Source organism: Larus michahellis, chromosome 6, assembly GCF_964199755.1.
Source record: "Larus michahellis chromosome 6, bLarMic1.1, whole genome shotgun sequence".
Taxonomy (NCBI): domain Eukaryota; kingdom Metazoa; phylum Chordata; class Aves; order Charadriiformes; family Laridae; genus Larus; species Larus michahellis.
Window position 1 is genome coordinate 45,041,978 of NC_133901.1, and position 17,624 is coordinate 45,059,601.

General features: G+C 43.0%; 1 protein-coding gene across 1 annotated transcript in view; it reads right to left on the reverse strand.

Annotated features, from left to right (window-relative positions):
- TSPAN14 (tetraspanin 14) overlaps positions 1–14,526 on the reverse strand; it is a 47,951-nt gene extending 33,425 nt beyond the window's left edge. The window contains exon 1 of the mRNA XM_074590792.1: positions 10,185–14,526. The gene's annotated coding sequence lies outside the window, so the exon portion shown is untranslated. The remainder of the gene's footprint in view (positions 1–10,184) is intronic.
- Positions 14,527–17,624: the final 3,098 nt, after the last annotated feature.

The window sequence follows — 17,624 nt, forward strand, 5'->3', positions numbered from 1 at the left end:
GAGGAAAACTGACAGGATTTGGAGCTCTTACAGGCCACTCTGTTCCTGGAAACAGAGATAGTAGCCCTGCAGATGATTCAGGAACTCCCTGCAAGCATGTGTCATCTTTATTTTTGTAATTTTGTCTCCAAGGAACTCTGACTGGAGCCCCACAAAGCAAATACAAGCTTCTCTTAAGGAATACGAGTATAGTGTATTTACCTCTGCTGCAGTCCATAAGACCAGAGAAATATTTGCTCATTCTTAGAGAAAACATGAGGATTATTCAACAAAAGGGTATTTTTAACCTGAACAACTCATGATGCAAGACAGATATTGCTAATCCATTGTTATCCCTGTTTTACTAGAAAAATAATGGCAGATAACAGATCTCTGAACTCAACGGAAAATGTGACCAAAGCCAGACAGATTTCTTAAGATTTCATCTTTTGGGGTTCTTATTTCTGTAGCATGCTGAAGACTAAAAGTCCTCAAAGTATTTGAAGAATATTTCAAGCACAAGTTGCTCCAATACCAACTCTACAAAACAATCCCTCAGAGCAGATCCAAGCCCCTATACATGGGAAGATTCTCAGGTTTCAGTGACCAGGCTTTATTCACCACTGCACAAATTGTAACTTAGGAAAACACACCAGTGCTCCCAAACCCAAAACAACAAAGCAGCGATTCAGAGGAGCTCCACTCAAGCTCTATAGACAGCTCACACTGAAATTATGTATGTGCTTTTGGCCAAGCCACTACTTTCACGTGGATGAGTTGCATCTGAAATACCATGTAAAAGTACTCTGAACTTAGACTACATTCAGAATATAGACACCTTAAATTCTGAAAAATAATCTACATGGGCATCAAGAAGCATCAACTCTTTACCTCTTCTGAACTGCCCACTTGACTAACTTCACCAATACTTTGGCACAAAAGCTCAATGCTGCACAACTGTAATTCAACCTATCATTCATGGGATATTTTCAGCTCCATTTGATTTCTTAAACTAACAGAAATACACTAAAGGAAGACTTGAAAAGACAAGCAGAATTGAGGATTGCTCCCACAGCATTTAAAAAAACAGTGACAGAGGACACTAGCTTAGCTGTTATAACAATTCCACTTTTCACTGTTCTTCACACCAAGCTACCAAAAGATATAGTTCGCTGGCCTTGCTTTCACATGTTAAAGTCTTTATTCCTACTTAGTTACAAAAGCTACTAGTAATGCTAAAAAAAAAAAAAAGCCAAACCACCACAAAAACAAAAGCAGCTCCAAAACCTCCTAATTTTCATTTGTACAAACTGATCAGAATAAAAACAAATGACACTGTAGAACACAAGTATTGACCATGTAAATTCAAACTGCAAATATTTTTAGTTATTGACACTGAGGAGAGGTACAACTCTACTCAGCTATGGACTGAATTTTACTAGGTTTACACTACTTCTGCTCCACTGACCTCAGGTTCACTGAAGTAATAAGTGAACAGATAGAGACTTTCTGCTCCAACATACAACAGTGCTTGACAAAGGCACCAGCTAAAAGGCACAGAACTCTTACCTAGTTCAAGAGAAATCTGCTCAAAGCAGCTGACTGCAAATAAAGTGTATACTCCATATTCTGACTCAGAGCAAGAGAGAGCGCAGGAAGCAGAAAGAAAAGGAAATGTCAGAAGTAAACTGAATTCAAACACCAGCAATTTTCCAAACATGAGCATAAGAATGAAAGACCCTAGAAGAGAGAAAGACCTTTTTGTAAGCTGTCAGGCTCTTTATTTTTATTTATTTAAGAATTGCAGGCAATAGCAGAAGCATAGGATATAGGGCCTTCACTTCACATCCTCCAAAGTACTATGGGATAACCCATGCTCATGCAAGTTAAAACTCAGACGGACTACACCAGAATAAGTGAAACCAACACTAGACATTGTCACTACAGTTCAATGGATAGCTCATTAACATCTTGGGAAAGTTTGGAAAAATCTTTCATGTCTATGAAAATTTTCTTTAAAAAAAAGCTATTGGCCAATTTCACCTGAACAAGAGTTTGCCTGCGTTTAACTTACTTAAAATAAACAACAAATCACAAGCTATGTTTTCCTTGTACTTTGCAGAAAGTTCAGGTATTGTGAAACACATAGAACTGTGTCAGTCATTCTGACCAGGAGTTTATTCACTCTAGGGAGCAAAGCCTGTTAGAACAAGTAGCCAGAATAATCTTAGCTGATCAAAACTCCTCAGCTGCTTTCTACTACCTCTCATGAGAGCAGATACATACCCACTCCCTGTGACATCAACAGTAGCAAGGCAAAACTCAAGGTCTCAAATTAAAGCAAGCATGTAATTTGACTTTTTTTTTTTTTCCTTCCAACAGAAGGTTTTGGAACCCTTACAAAGTAAATATTTTGAGGAGCCAGAACTTCCAGTTTGGGGAATAATTTTATTTCTATTTAGCGTTCAGGGAATAACTTTATTTCTATTTAGTCAACCAACAGTAACAGAACCTATTCCATACATGTTGTCTGCTCCCCCCCATACCTCCATGCAGACCAAAATGCTTCAAGAACAGAACAGGTCCCCCATTTGCAACATCACTTTATATCACAAAATAAGTCATAACTTAGAGGAAAAAAGACAGGAAGCCACCAACTTTCTTTGCTGACAAATCCACTCTTTCTTCAGAGAACATTCTGAACTTTTAGACATACTGTGGCTTTCCTCCATTTCCAGGAATGCCACTTGATCAAGTTTCTAGTTACATTTCTGTCAAAAAGGATATGCCTTTGTTTCCTTTTTTCACTAGAGGAAAAAAAGAGGAGACTGATTATAGTAATTTACACTAAAGAAATGATGAGCGTATAATTTGTTTTGGGTTTTGTCTTTTTTGTTTGTTTGTTTGGGGTTTGTTTTTTTTTTTTTCCCCCTAAAAACATTCCTTGCTTCTGGTATAACATGAAGTCTGTCCACATTCACACCATATTTCTTAGCCTCTACAGTGAACGGTCCTATATATGTGTTCGTACAATATATAAATGTATATTATGTATAATAAAATAGATATGTATTTTGACAATTTAAACCAGATCACGGTATCTCTTAAGTTGTTAAAGAATTCCAGCACTGACATCTGTTCTCTGGCAATGAGCATGCTAAGAAATGAATGCATTTGTCTGTACATGTTACATTTATCATCTGTTCTGGTTAAATAACGCTGTCTCCTTGTCATGGAGACATGATGTAGAGCTGAATCCATAACAAACCCAATTTTTTCTCCCCTCCCACCCCAAATAACAGGACCCCTGCTTGCAAACAGCAGAGGAACACTCATTCTAGATGAGGCACTCTCCCAGCACCACAGGATATTACTCACTGGGGGGACGGGGTGCTAATGTGTGTTGGGTTTGGAGACAATGCTTTCAAAGCTTGCTTTCTTTTGCTGCCCTCCACCTCATGCACCAGTTGCATTCACAACACGCTCAGAAGAACCTTATTTTACCTGCTGACCAGGACAATCACCAGTTCACAGGTCACAAGAGAAAAATAGCTCTTTGTGGCCACGAAGACAGCTCAACAACCATGTAAATATTCTTCCTACCAACTGATTTTCTGGTAAAGAAATGCACTTGTGCAACTCTCAAAAACCAACTAGCAGGTAAACCTCTAACACAACACCGGAAAACATTACAGATGTGACAAAATTACATTCACCAAATACGTCACGATCCTAACCACTGCCAGCTCTTTAGCAGACTAGACGTCTCAGCCCAAAGATATAGAAATAAGCTAACACTTCAGGAGACGCAGCAGGTAGGTTCGCAGAGCGCCCTGCGCACACTACTGCAACACAAGAAAAAAAAGAATAAAAAGAGACAGAGACCAAAGCTGATCCAGGCCGCCAAGCTCATGCTTGAACAGCTCCAGCCCTTCCCCCAAAGCCAGTGCTCAGGCAGGTCGTGAGAAACCCTCGACTGTCTCACTGGAAGACTCTGCATCCGCCTCAGGGGAAGGAGGAAAAACAGGCTTTCCACCTCTCAGGAGTATGCCAAGAACAACACCGTGTCACTAAGAGATCAGGGCAGCAAAGGCTGTGAAGTGACACCGACAGAGCTCCTTCCAACACAGATGTCAGTCTACACTAGCTAACAGCAAAAGCACCAGCAGAATCAGAAGGTTCAGAGGTTAGACACAAACACTTCCTAATCCCTGCCTTTAATAAAAGGAAAAAAACAAATACCTCCAGAGAAAAAATAAAATAAAATATGAGAACACAGGAAACTGACATCTTAACAGGCTGACAGCATGACTGGTTACACAAGCAGCACAGCTCAGAGAAAGAGAGCTGAACACCACCTTCCCTTCTCACTTGTCCCAGCTGGACAAAGTCTTCCAGTAGTACTCCCTTCTGCTGTGCAGAAGCAGACAACTGCTATGACCACTCTGTTAAAATACCCTTTGCAACCTCAGCACGCTGTACACTTTGCAAAGAAAGGCACTTTGTTGTCTTCTGTGAGTCATCTCACTAATTGCCTATCTATTAGTTTCAAGTCAGACAACTTTTTAGATGAACCTTCCTCCTCCACTGGCTTGGCGTGCAGACAGAATTAACTGAAGACGCAGGGCAGGGTAGAAAGCTTTGCTGTTTTTACCCTTTATTATATATAGCTATACCACTGCATTCATATTCCACACAACATTAAGTACTTCCCTGAGCACCATTTAATAACAAATTGTTGAGGGGAAAGAAACGTGCATCAAGAGAATCGGCTCTATATCCCAGTAGTCGGAAGCCTGCTGTCACATAGACGCCAAAGTCCAACATCTCGGGTATCTTCCTTCCCATTCAAGTCACTTGAGGCTATTCCCTTTATCGGCTATTCCAGGAGTTTCCAGATGTCACTGTACATGTTTAAGCACTGATTTTATACCCCAAAGCAAGAGTAGACAGCTCTCACCAAGCAGAACAAATCACGATTTCTTTGAGATATTAAAATTCACAGCATTCAGCTGCCTCTGAATACTCTGCTTCATTCTGCTTCCTGTAGCTGCGACTGCAGCAACTGGAAGCTGCCTTGTTACCTCCAAGTCCATCAATTATTTAGAGAAAACACCTTTCCAGAGAGACTCAAGTATCAATTATTTAGTCTTTGAGCAGGAAACAAAAACGTCTAAAACAGGAAAAAAGATTTCTGGAAAGGGCTGTTGGGCCACATGAACAAATTTGGTTTTGTACCCTAGCAACCTGTCTGAAACAGAATGAAAAAGCCAAAATAAAATAACCCATAAAAAAAAAAAAGCCGAACGCTCATATGCCCACACAAGCTCAGCAAGTACCTGACTCTATCAGAGCCCCAACTACATCAGTGGGGCTTCAGCACAGGTCTTCACATGGAAGACCTTTATCAATTTCTTATAAATGCCTGCTCTCTAGACTGGGAGTGTAAAACAGAAAAGCTCCTTTGTAACACCAGGACAAGATTCAATAACACTTACTGCAAAGATCAAGAGGAAGCAAAGCCATATGTTTGTTACATCCTTGCCTTTCACGTTCAGGTTCAAATTAAGGATGAAGACGGCCCTAAGATTTTCAGCTTTTGCACAGACTTCTAAAAACAAGGACACAGAAAACAGCTCTCAGAAGAAACACATATAAGCAGGCACTCTTGATAAGAGCAGAAAGTCATTCACTTACACATATCATTTATGAGTTTTACTACAAGAAAAGGGATAAAACACCGTTGCTTTGCTCCCAAAAAGGAAGAGAGAGACAGGAAACACTGAAGCAAAACAAGTGCTAGCTCCCCCCTTCCAAATGGGGGCTGATGCACACTTTGAACCAGAAAGGAAAATAAACTTGCTTTTAAACTCTGCTAAGAGCCCTGGGTTTGGATAAAGTTCCTCGTGCAGTCAGAATATTTTATTTTTATTTGCTATAAGTTTTTTGCATAAATGATAACAGAATTCAAGTGTGAATAATCAAGCAGAACGATACTTCTCTCTCAAAGGGCTTCAATTCCAAGATTTGTGTCCGATTGGTAAAGAAGGTCAGCAAAAGCCTGGCCATTCAGGTCAGTGGTTTCAACTGCAAACATTGCAAACCCTTATCCTGTCAATATTTGAGGATCATCATTCTCTGCAAGTTAAATCCTGTACTGTAATTCTCAACAGTGAGATGCCTAAAATAGAAGAATTTACCCAACGATCACTTTTCAGCTCACTGACCATACTGAAAACAAGTTTTGTTCAGTCATCCAGAATAAAGAGAAGCTGTTTTACAATGCAAAAAATCCAAATACAAAACGTTCAACTATATTTAAGTAATTATATTGTGGCTGTTTTCAAAACTAAGTCATCTGAACCTAGACGCTTCAGTTTGTTCCACCTCTTTTTTTTTTCTTTTGATTGCTAGATTAAAACCAGATCTCAGCCTTTTTTGCAGTGACCTAAACTATTAAACTTTAAAACCCACACATATCTAACCTTGATGAGCTTTGCTCTGATCATCTCTGACATTGTTCTTAACCTTTCCTTTATCAGATGCTTTTAGCTGAGCATGAGCCAAAGGGTCAAGGAGAAGGATCCTTTTCCTGCCCAGGCTGCGCTCAGGGCTGGAAGGCTGTGCCAGTACCCCCACAAAAGCTACCAACACTACACCTCTAGAAGAGCCATTGATTTTAGGACTGTGCAATACTAATGAGGAAGACACATGACCATCCCTTGGACGTACAATCAGAAGCCACCTGGAAAATGATCATTGCTTAATTCCCCCTTAGCCTGCAACATTTATTCTGAAGTAAAGAAAATTCTTGTTTGAGAGTTTGATTTACTTTATCTGAGGTATTTAAGCTTAAAGCAACGAGAACCATAGCACATTCATGGATTTTGCCAAAGTACATAAGTCCGTTCTACCAGAAACAGGAAGTTTTGACCCAGAAAGGCACAGCGCAAAGCAGCATGGCACAAAGCCCACAAGTAAAAACATTCTTGATTCACATGTGATTGAGGCATAAACGTCTCCTTTGTCTGGTGTCTGAAACCCACATATTTTACCATACGCCACCCAAGTGGAAATTTTTTTTTTGTAAAAGCAGAAAATGACATAAAGGGAGGACCTGTAGGAACAGTTTTGACAATAGCTCTGTGAACTCTGCTTCCCACACACACACACCTTAATGAGACTTCTCATCTAAAACAGTGAGATTAGAACAAGAATTTAATTTATTCACGCTCAGCAGTGCTCAAACTGTGACACACCTAATACACAATGGGAAACTTGATAGAAGACTATGAAAATTAATTGTAGGCGTTTGTCAGCAGAAAAATCCCCCTTCCCCACTTTCACACCCTCCAAACATCCATTTACAGGCAATGGCCAACTGGCAGCCGCACACCAAAGCTTCATAAACTAAATATAACTGCCCTTTAAGAAAAATCAGAGGTCGGCCTCAAGACAAAACAATCTATAAGGGATCAAAAAGCATACTCCTCAGTTACTCATTAGAAGTTAGCCTACAATTTAAACCTCCTCATTCAGATCATCAATACATTTGCATCCGGACATGACCAAATTCGTAACACACAATTTTCTTGCTACATGTAAGAGTAAGAAGTTCAACACCGAAGAAAGTGCCCCATTTAGATAGCATTTTAGGGCTCAGAGCAAGGGCTTTTTATGATCCTTTCATTCAGTGTTACAAGGCCTAAAGCTAGCCCAGAACATACCCCATTTTAGTCCTGTCAGATATGTTACCTATATGAAGGCTCTTGCACAGATATTGCTCCTAACAAAAGATAATTTTTTTTTCTTTTCTGTGCCCGTCCCATTCCCCCCCACCACCTTCCCCCCGCAAGGGGGCAGGGAGAAGAGGAAAGAGGCTTTAAACAGGAAATCAGCGTAAGATTTATTATTCTACAGTGCACTAAATGTCAGGAGAAGCCTATGCCCAGAAACAAGAATAAGACTCAAATGAGGTTTCTTCTGATTTGGTCTTCTTACCTGGTGACTGGAGATAATGTTTCAACACAGAAGCAGCTAACTGGATCAACTTACAATAAATAAAAGTCATACAGAGCACACCAGACAGAGAAGAGCAACTTTCCATGATTTTGATTTAGTTCTAGACCTCACCTTTCGCAAGACCATGTATGAAAAAGATCAACAAAATAAAGCAAAATGTCAACCACATAACTTCCTTGCACATTGTTTTTCAACACTATTATAAATATATTTCCAAATTTTTGGGAAGCTATTTCCAACACCTGATGTTTCAGTGACACTGTAATTTTGAACATGAAAATCTTTTAAGGACAGACAATATCACAATGTTCTTCCCTCCCCATCCCGCAGTAACAGAGATAAAAGAACATACATCACACCTTAAAAGTACCTTCTTCCAGTGTCATTAGCCAGCGGATAAAGAACACCATTCCAACAACACAGGTGTCCCGGATTTGCTTAAAATAAACAACTGAAAAACCAAAAGCTGCAAAATATTTTCCCCTACAGCTAATTCTGACTTCACATCGATGACTAGACTTGAATTCACACCTGATCCCTTCTCTCCCCACACTCTCCTCTGTCCAGCAGATATTGGTAGCATCTCAAACATCCACACCCAAGCATTTAAAGTTTTACGCTTTTATTGTAAGTGTGAAGTGGCTCAGGAAGTCATAAGAGCACGTGAATAACGATGCCTAACTTACAAATGGAAATAGACAGAAAGCTATCCCACTGAGCATATATGAACACGATATACCCTGTACTTCCATTTTCTAGCAACTGGTTTCCTTCTATTTTATCCAGATCTCTGGGTCACAAGCTTTATGCCCCTATTAAAAAAAAAAAAAAAAAAAAAAAGCAGCGCAGCAGTATTGGAAAAATCTTCCCTCCACCACCACCTTTGAAGACTTACTAAGGAAGGGAAAACCCAACACAAGTATCTTATTTTTACAGCAGGTTTTTTTTTTATTTAGAAAGGCTCGAAACTGTATCTCACATACTCAGTGGAGACTTGGTGGTTAAGTCAGACATACGCTTAACAATGTTATGCAGATAACTCTGAAAGCGTAGAGTTCTGGTTTGTTCTACACAAAAAAAAGAAAAAAAAACCAGTACAGAAGTTAGGCAGGTGTAACGCCATGGGTCCTGAATAATACCAAGCCTTTTCTAGCTTAGCTTAAACTTTCTCCCTAGAAATGCACAAGGGCCATTCCATCCTTAAAAAAGATAAAAGTTTACAAAGGGGAAAAAGTTTACAAGGGGAAAAAGGTTTCCCCGCATAAACTGTGCATAATACATATTACTTGAACTCTCCTCATTGGGTCTCTATGCAGCAGCTTCTCGGCAGCGCTCTGTAGCAGTCACAGACCAGAAATAAAACATTCACCTGAAACTATGAAGACAACCAGGTAGAAGGTAAATGGCCAAATGGGAACTGGTGATGTGTTAATTATCCACCCCGGATAAACACCCTCCCTGGGATCCCACAGGAGCCCAAAGGGGCCCGGACACCAAGCACGGCGTCACCTGAGGTGAAACGGACGGGCCTACTTCAGCGGGAAGACGAAAGGGTGTCAGAGAGGTCCCTCGCTAATGCAGGTTACACGTAATTAAAGTTACAATTAAAGAAGAGTTACAGGCCTCAGCCCTTGCACAGACGGAGCAATTACTTCTGCCAACAGCAACGCCTGGGCTGAGGGCAGACAGTGACACGGTGGAGTACAGAGCCGGCAAACACCGCCCTGCGGCTGCAACAGCCCGAAAGGCCTTTTTACTAAAAAAAAAAAAAAATATTGTTTTTTCTCCCTTGTAGCACCTCACTCAACGAAACAACTTCGCGTGAACTCCCAGAGGAAGCCTCGCCCGGTCTCTCCGGCTTCCTTTAATGGATAAGGACAATGGCAGAGGCTCGCCATAGCCGCACGTTTTCGGGAAACTTAGAAAGTCTGAGGGCTGCTGCCCGCCCCTGCCGAGGGAGGGCAGCCGGGCAGCGCTTGCTCCCCGCCCGGTTCAATGGCTGCCAGCCCCCAGGGGATGTTGCTGGGGAGAGGCGTGCTCCGGGAGGGGGGGGACACAAAATGCCGGTGCTTAAAGACGGGGAGGGGGGAAGAAAGGGCATTCCGTGCGGCGGGGAGGCGGCGCGACCCCCGGGGCGGCTGAGGAGGACGCCCGGGCCGGCAGCGGGTCGGGCAGGGACTCACCGGGGCAGCAGCCTGCTCGCCAAGTTTCACCAAGTTGGGAGGAGGGCGAGGCGGCGGTGGTCAGCGTACTCGGGAGTCCCTCCACTGCCTCGGCTAGTCCATGGACGCGGCGCTCCCGGACCTTCCCCGCCCCGAGCGCGGCTGGCCACCAGTGGCAGGGCTCCCTCTCCGCCGAGCCGCCCCGACGCTGCCGGGGGCCGAGGTAGCGCGGAAATGCCCGCCCGCCCCTCTCGGCCCCGCCCGCTCCCCGCACGCAGCCGTGCTCCACACAAAGGGGACACGCAGGAGGCCCAGCTCTCCCTCCAGACGCCCGGCCCTCCGGGCGGCTTAGCCGGCTATGGCCCCCACAAACGTCCCCCGAGCCGGCGGGGGAGCCCCGGCGCCCCACCAGTGCCCCCGAGGCCGGGCGGAGGCTGCGAGCCCCAGCGGCCCCCGCCCCGCCCCAGTGGCGGGAACGGCCGCCCCTCACAGGCCCTCCGCCCCCTCCCCGTGGGCTGCCCTCCGCGGCCCTCTTCGGCGGCCCAGCGTGGGGAGGTCTGTGGCCGCTCACTAAGGCCCTCGGCTTTTTTTTTTTTTTTTAATTCTAGACTAGTTTTCTGGTCGAGATGGCGGCGCCCCCCGCCCCGCGGAAGAGGCTGGGGAAGCCGGACGGCCCCGCCCCCGGGCCGGGCTGAGGGAGCTCGGCTGCTGCGCGCCCGGCCCCTCGCCGGCGCGTCCTGCCTCGGGGGCTCTCGGGGCGAGAACCGGCGTGTCAGGGGCAGCGCTTTGGGGGCAATGCTGAAGGCACAATCGAACTTTACCTGCAAAGCCAGAAGGCGAAGGGAAAAAAATGAAATAAAACGACCCCGAAGAGTATTTTGAGTCTTAAGGCGTCCCAGGGCTTTTAAATCTCGAGGCGCTGGGAGGATAGGCGGGAGGGGAAGGAGGGGCTGACTGGTGGTTTTTAATCCCATGTGGTGAGGAAGGCATAGCTCACACCTGAGGTGGTCACGGGCTACCAGGTGGGGAGATGGCCGCCCCTTCCCGCCCCCAGGCCTGGCCACCGGGCAGCTGCCGGAGCCCCTGCTGAGGAGTCCCCGGGCATGGCTGCAGCCTGCTGGCTACCACCGCTCCCCTAGCACCGTCCGAGTTCTGCGTCTCCACCTCCCTGTCCTCCCAAATCACAGGAGAAGGGGGCTCCAGTCACTCGTGCACAGAGCGGGAGCATTAAGGCTGACTTTGCGCACGGATTCCAGGAAGCAGGCTGGGGATACACGCTGGGTAACAGCCATAAAGCCAAGGGCACGGACAGGAAAACAAAGCTTCCCTCAGCAGTAGCTCTTTGCACCCCAGTGTCTAACTTAGCTCCTAACTTCCGTACACTGCTGCCGTTCCCTCCTTTTCCATACCTTATGATCTCCCTATGATCTCCCTTGACATAGGGAAACACTTCTGTCACCTTCATTCTCTTCCTCATACATAGAGCAAAACTGTTTTCTTCAGTGCCTCCCTAACTATGAAAATACATTTGTGTGTAGGAAGGCAAGGCCAAGGAAGGCGGCTCAACACCAGAGGCATTATCACAGGTCACCTCTGATTCTCCACGCTTCCTTCAGCTGCTCCAGGGCTTGGACTTTGGGTACTTCCTCATTCCCCCTGGGTCAGGAACACACACTGCTCACAAACACAGCAGCAATACCACTGACTGCTCAGCTAAAGGAACTGCTGAGCAACGCCTACATGCAGTTGCTCAAAGAAATGTTAAAAAAAAAAAAGGGGGGGAGGGAAGGATTTGTAGGCCTCCCTGAGCTTGATCGAGGCTTCTTAGAAACCAAAGTAAAATTGAATTGGCTGGTAAAGCTGAAAGAAAATGCTAGAAGAATAATCACCTGAATTTTAGGGAGGATCTAAGTGAGGAAGGGGAGCTAGGAAAGGACATTGGGTTATCAGGTGGTAAAAAGAGCTAGAAGAGGTCCTTTCCTCATCTCAGAAGTACTTGTCATCTTATAGAGCACTGAGTCACACCTCCAGAAAGTCCAGAGCCAAGGAAGAAATCTCCAGCACGCTGCTTCTGTAAGATATGGGAAGACGGAGGGTGCAATAGTATCTGCTAAGATTCAGCAGGGGAAATCGGATATTTCAGGGAAATCCAGCTGCTTTAGGATGTAAGGACTGTGGAATTAGGAAGGGCGTTCGTCAGTAAAATAAGGTCCTCTTGCAATTTAAAATAGTCTTGTAAAATGGTTAGTGGTAGCAGTTTGCAGAGTAGTTGAATTGACTGTGTTCACTGTTAGCACAGAGTTCGAACAACCTCTGTATGTCCCATTTATTTGCCTTTGACATTATCTCTGTTCTGTGTGCTTCACTGTGTCGCCAAGAAAATTAGGGTAAAAACCTCATCCATCACAGAAACATTAACTAAGTGCTAAAGCAAATTGGAAGACTTTTAAGACAGTCACTTCAGCAGTAAAAGGGTGTAATAATACTGCAGGAATGAAAATGGAAAATCTGATTTTTTTAGTGAATCAGATTTTAGTGAAAATCTGATTTTTTGTGCAGGCCAGCGTTCATGTATGGTTTGTCAATGCTGTTTCTCCTCTGACCACTACAAAACATTTATTGAAATTAATGAATGATCCATTATGACGAGTGTCTGGTGGAAAATGGCATGACCAGAGCTATTCACCAATTCCCCTGTATCTGCTCAGTGTTATCATTATCATCACACACAACTTTTCAGTGGAAGAAATTTCCATTTATGCAAGAAGGTTTCTGGAAATCAGAGTTAAGGTTGGCATTATCACGTGGTTTTGAGAATTATGACGTTAAAAGAGATAAGGGTGCGTGGGTAAAAAAGCCCACAGAAGCTACTGAGAGACTTCAAACAACTTCAAGTACTAAGAAATCAGTAGCTGGACCTAAAAGAGAAAGTAGAAATATTTTAGAAAAAACCTTTACAACATTTTTGAGATCAATTAGAAGAAGAATAAATTTGGATGGAACTATCCAGATATCAAATAAAATTACAGTGGATTAGACTGAATCGGTTATTTAACTTTATTCATTATAGGAGAGGGCTAGAGCACCTCTCCTACGAGGACAGACTGAGAGAGCTGGGGTTGTTCAGCCTGGAGAAGGCTCTGAGGAGACCTTATAGCAGCCTTCCAGTACCTGAAGGGAGCCTACAGGAAAGATGGGGAGGGACTCTTTGTCAGGGAATGTAGTGATAGAATGAGGGGTAACGGTTTTAAACTGAAAGGGGAGATTTAGATTAGATATGACAAATTCTTTACTGTGAGGGCCGTGAAGCACTGGCACAGGTTGCCCAAAGAAGTTGTGGATGCCCCGTTCCTGGAATTGTTCAAGGCCAGACTGGATGGGGCTTGGAGCAATCTGGTCTAGCGGGAGGTGTCCCTGCCCAGGGCAGGGGGGCTGGAGATAGATGATCTTTAACGTCCCTGCCAACCCAAACCATTCTCTCACTCATGAAAATGAAGGTCATCAGAGTTCTCCTCAGAATTTTCTCCATCTCGCCAGCTCCCTCTGCTGTTACTGAGTAGCTACTGCACCTGCCTACGCCGGCTCCACTAAATCACCTCCGACAGCCTCTGTGGGACAAAGCAAGCCACTCACACACTGGCAGTACCTAAAAGTAATATTGCTAAAACATATGACATAATAAGGATTACAGTGAGTCTGTTAATAATTTATTCCCTCCACACTTATTTAAAAATATCTATATACCTCAGACTGCATCATTCAACACAGTATATCCTCCCTTTAAGTTTCTTATTTTAAAAAGGAAAACGTCCACACAAGTAAACATATCACAGGAATAGATGTCTTTTCCAACAGCTTTCTTCTAGCCTAATAGGAATCTGCAGCGGTCTGTTCCTGGCATCTTTGTTATGCAAATCTTTTACTGCAGAAAAAAACTCGGGTTTACTGATGACCTTCATTTTGGCTGGGGTAACAGTGACATCCAGCGGTTCAGATAGAAAAAGTTGCTCATTTTTTTCTTCCTACCACAGTGCATCACAGAAAACGCATCAGAAAATGGCAGGGAACCCTTGGCATTCCCTTCTCTTTGTGGATATTTGCAAATGGCACCAACTGCAAGCTGTTTGACAGCAGTGGGAATGGATAACCCACACACGGAAACAAAAACACAGAACAGGAAATAAACAGAAAACACCCTCTGAGGCAGACCGTCTTTCTAATGGCTTTAAAAGGACACTGCAGATAGGAAACGTAATTAGTATTTTTAAAAGTTCAAGTAAAAAGCACCTTCCTAGATTACACCTACCCCACTGACTTCACAGCATTTTCCTCCTCCATTTTTTTTTTTTTTTTATTAGCCCTGGTTGTGTACTGGAAAAAAAAGATGAATATGCTTGCAAACAAGGGAAAGTTGATTGAAGAGGAATTTCTACAGCGGAGTTTTGTTTCTTAAGCCCAGAATAAACAAACTTATTAGAGTTTCCAGTAACCAGCTGGGTGTTGAACTGTGATGTGGTATTTGATGCACTGAGAAGTGATTTAGATTTTGTGTACATGTTGGGTTAAAAGAAAAACAAAAACCAAAACATTAAATGTATAAGGAACTGGGCCAGCAGAGGTAGCTGTTAGTACAACAAAAATCAACAACTATGAAAAAAATTTTTTCCAGTGAACATTCTACATTTAAAGAAGAAAACATTTTTTTAAATCAGATAGTCAGACCTTGCACTTTCCAGCATTGGAAATTCACTTAGGATTCATTTGTTCCTCCTTTACTATTTCACTGACATTTCTTGGAGACCACCCATTTCCAACTCCTATTTACTGTTCCTAGCTCCTAGGCACCGCATATTTTCTATCCTCTCCATTTGTATTTTGTCAACATGGAGTTCAGAAAGGATGAGTCAATTCCAAATAATCCCAAGATTATCTTAAAAAAAAACACAAAATCAGGTTTATCAATAATAATTCTTCAGAACATTTTCAAATACTATTTGGGCCTTTTATGGGTCCAAATTTTGACTTTATTTCTGAAATACAGGTTAGAGAATTTTGAAGTGTGGGTACGCTTACGTAACTTTTGAATCAGAAAGTACATTGTCCCGCTAGCTGTTTACAGGAACTATCACTCTCAACAGTAGGAAAACACACTTTCCAAGATCTAGGTCTGATGCAGTTACCGTATATATGCCTTTGCTGAAGCTGACAGAGAAAACTTTCAGTCTCCATGAGGATTTTAATAAACATACTCAAAAGGACTTCATGGCTCTTTCTAAAAATGTTTCTACACTAAAGGAACAATTCATCACGTTGTAGCATTAGTATGTTTAACAGCCATTATACTTTAGCTAAACATTCTAATTGCTGGACGTGACAGCTTCCTGCTTCTGTTTCCAAGATCACAAAACACAGCCCCTTTGGGTGGGCTAACAGCAGGGCTGCAACCCTGTGGCATCTTTGTCATCATCTAGGACTTTCTGCAGCCTGACTGAAAGAACCGGTGGCCAGCTCTGTCCCAGTGAGTAGGATTCAATTGCACGTACACAAATTTTAAGTACATGCTCTCCAGATCTAGCAGGTTCTAAAGGCACTTTATCTTAAATTTCTTGGAATTTATCTGGCTTCCACCCCATTCTCCAAGGACTGTTTATGCCTTTCACATTTCATGTTTATGTGAAATGCATAAACAGCCCTTGGAACAAGGCCTGAAATCCAGGTCTAAGATCAGTACCTTCTTTGCCTGTCTTTTTGTGCAAGATCTGTCCTCTGCAAATGACAAAGCTTTCCAGTTCCCACTGGAAAGAAAATTCAAAACTCTATAGGAGCCATGATCCAGAATTCTCCTCCTATTGTAAGAAAGATCTTTGTTATTAGTAGCATCTTGCAACTGTAAGAAACAGCAGCTCGCACCCATTTCTTTTAGCATCTCTTTTGTTTTTCCTACCACTTGCACTCCAAAGTAACAATATGCCTACTGCAGACAGGTGGCCACTTCCACAATGCTTTGAACTTTGCAGGTTTGTAGAGGAAGAGATTTAGGTGCCTTGTGTCAGGCAAGCACTCATGATACAGGTACTTCTTCTCAGTGATAAAACCCAAGACAAGAAGCCCTCAGGCACAATTCTTTATTTCATGGAGCAAACCCTTGGCAGCTGGCTGCCTGCTCTGGATGCCATTCAGAGGAGCTCACCTCCAGTCAGTCATTTTGTGTCTTTGAGCTCTCAACAGCATCTCAACACCATCTTACGGGCGTACTTACCCAGGCATCTCAGAACATGGACAGAGACAACACATGGTTCTCTGCACCAGTCCATGAATGCCAGGAGAGCCTTTATAAAGAAAGCCCGTATCATGTAGTCCATTTGCTGTAGACTTTGCTGCTCAACTCTCCAAACTCCTGTTCATCCCTCCATCCCCCAAAACAGTCAAACACAAATTTCAGCTGAGAGTAGCATACATGAGTCCAATTTCCATTTAGTTTTCAAATGAAACATCTTGGTGAAGATATGAATCACTCAAAATCCTCACTGCTAGTACTGTTTCAGTCTGAAGAACAGACTCTGAAAAGTTAGTTAAAATTAGTTATGCCTGAATGTTAAAAAAAAGAGTCATGATTTCATCCATAATGATGCAATTTTTAAAGCCTGCATAACATTGAACACAGACCGAGGCCCAGTTTCAGTGTTTGTGAAGTTTTAGAGTTTTTGGCGTTTAGGTTTCATACAGTCAGCATCATGTATAACCATTTCTTGCACACAGCTCAACAATACAGATGGACAGGCACTGGCATGCAGAGCAAAAATAGGCATATTACCAAAGTTTCGGAGGTGCAAAGTATCCCTGCCCTCAGTACCAATGATACATGAAGGTTTCACTAATTTGAAGGTCAGAAGAAATCAGAGTAACAGTCCAGACTGACCTGCTGCCAGGACAAAAGAATCCTTCCCTTTAATAATTCTTCTAGCCTGCACATTTTTCCAAAGGTACCTAGCCTTTTATGTACATCAGCTAATGAAGGATACCCGACACTTGATAATCTTAAGTGCAATGTTAAAATTTTGTTTAGACTTTGTTTGTTGTGTAATGTTACATCTATTTTTAGAAGTAACAACCCAGCCATTTACTGAAGAACTCAAGCCAGGATGGAAATTCTACCTAATCTGCTCTCTGATATTGTTCCCTTTTTTTTTTTTCCTTAGAATCTTAAGCACAAGAAAGAACTTACCCTCATGCCACCATTACCTTCTGAAGTGAACATTAGATGCCTTCAATCTCCCTTGCAGGGAATCACACAAAGAGCTGGGAGACCTAAAGCCAATAGTTAACTAAAAAGAAACTTACTCAGTAGCATAGTGGTGTGTCTTGAATGCAGAATCTCAGAATAATCTATATTGGCAGGATTTAGTTTTCTAGAAATACAGATGTGTTTACACGTTAATGAAAAAGCAAAAAGCAAAGGCA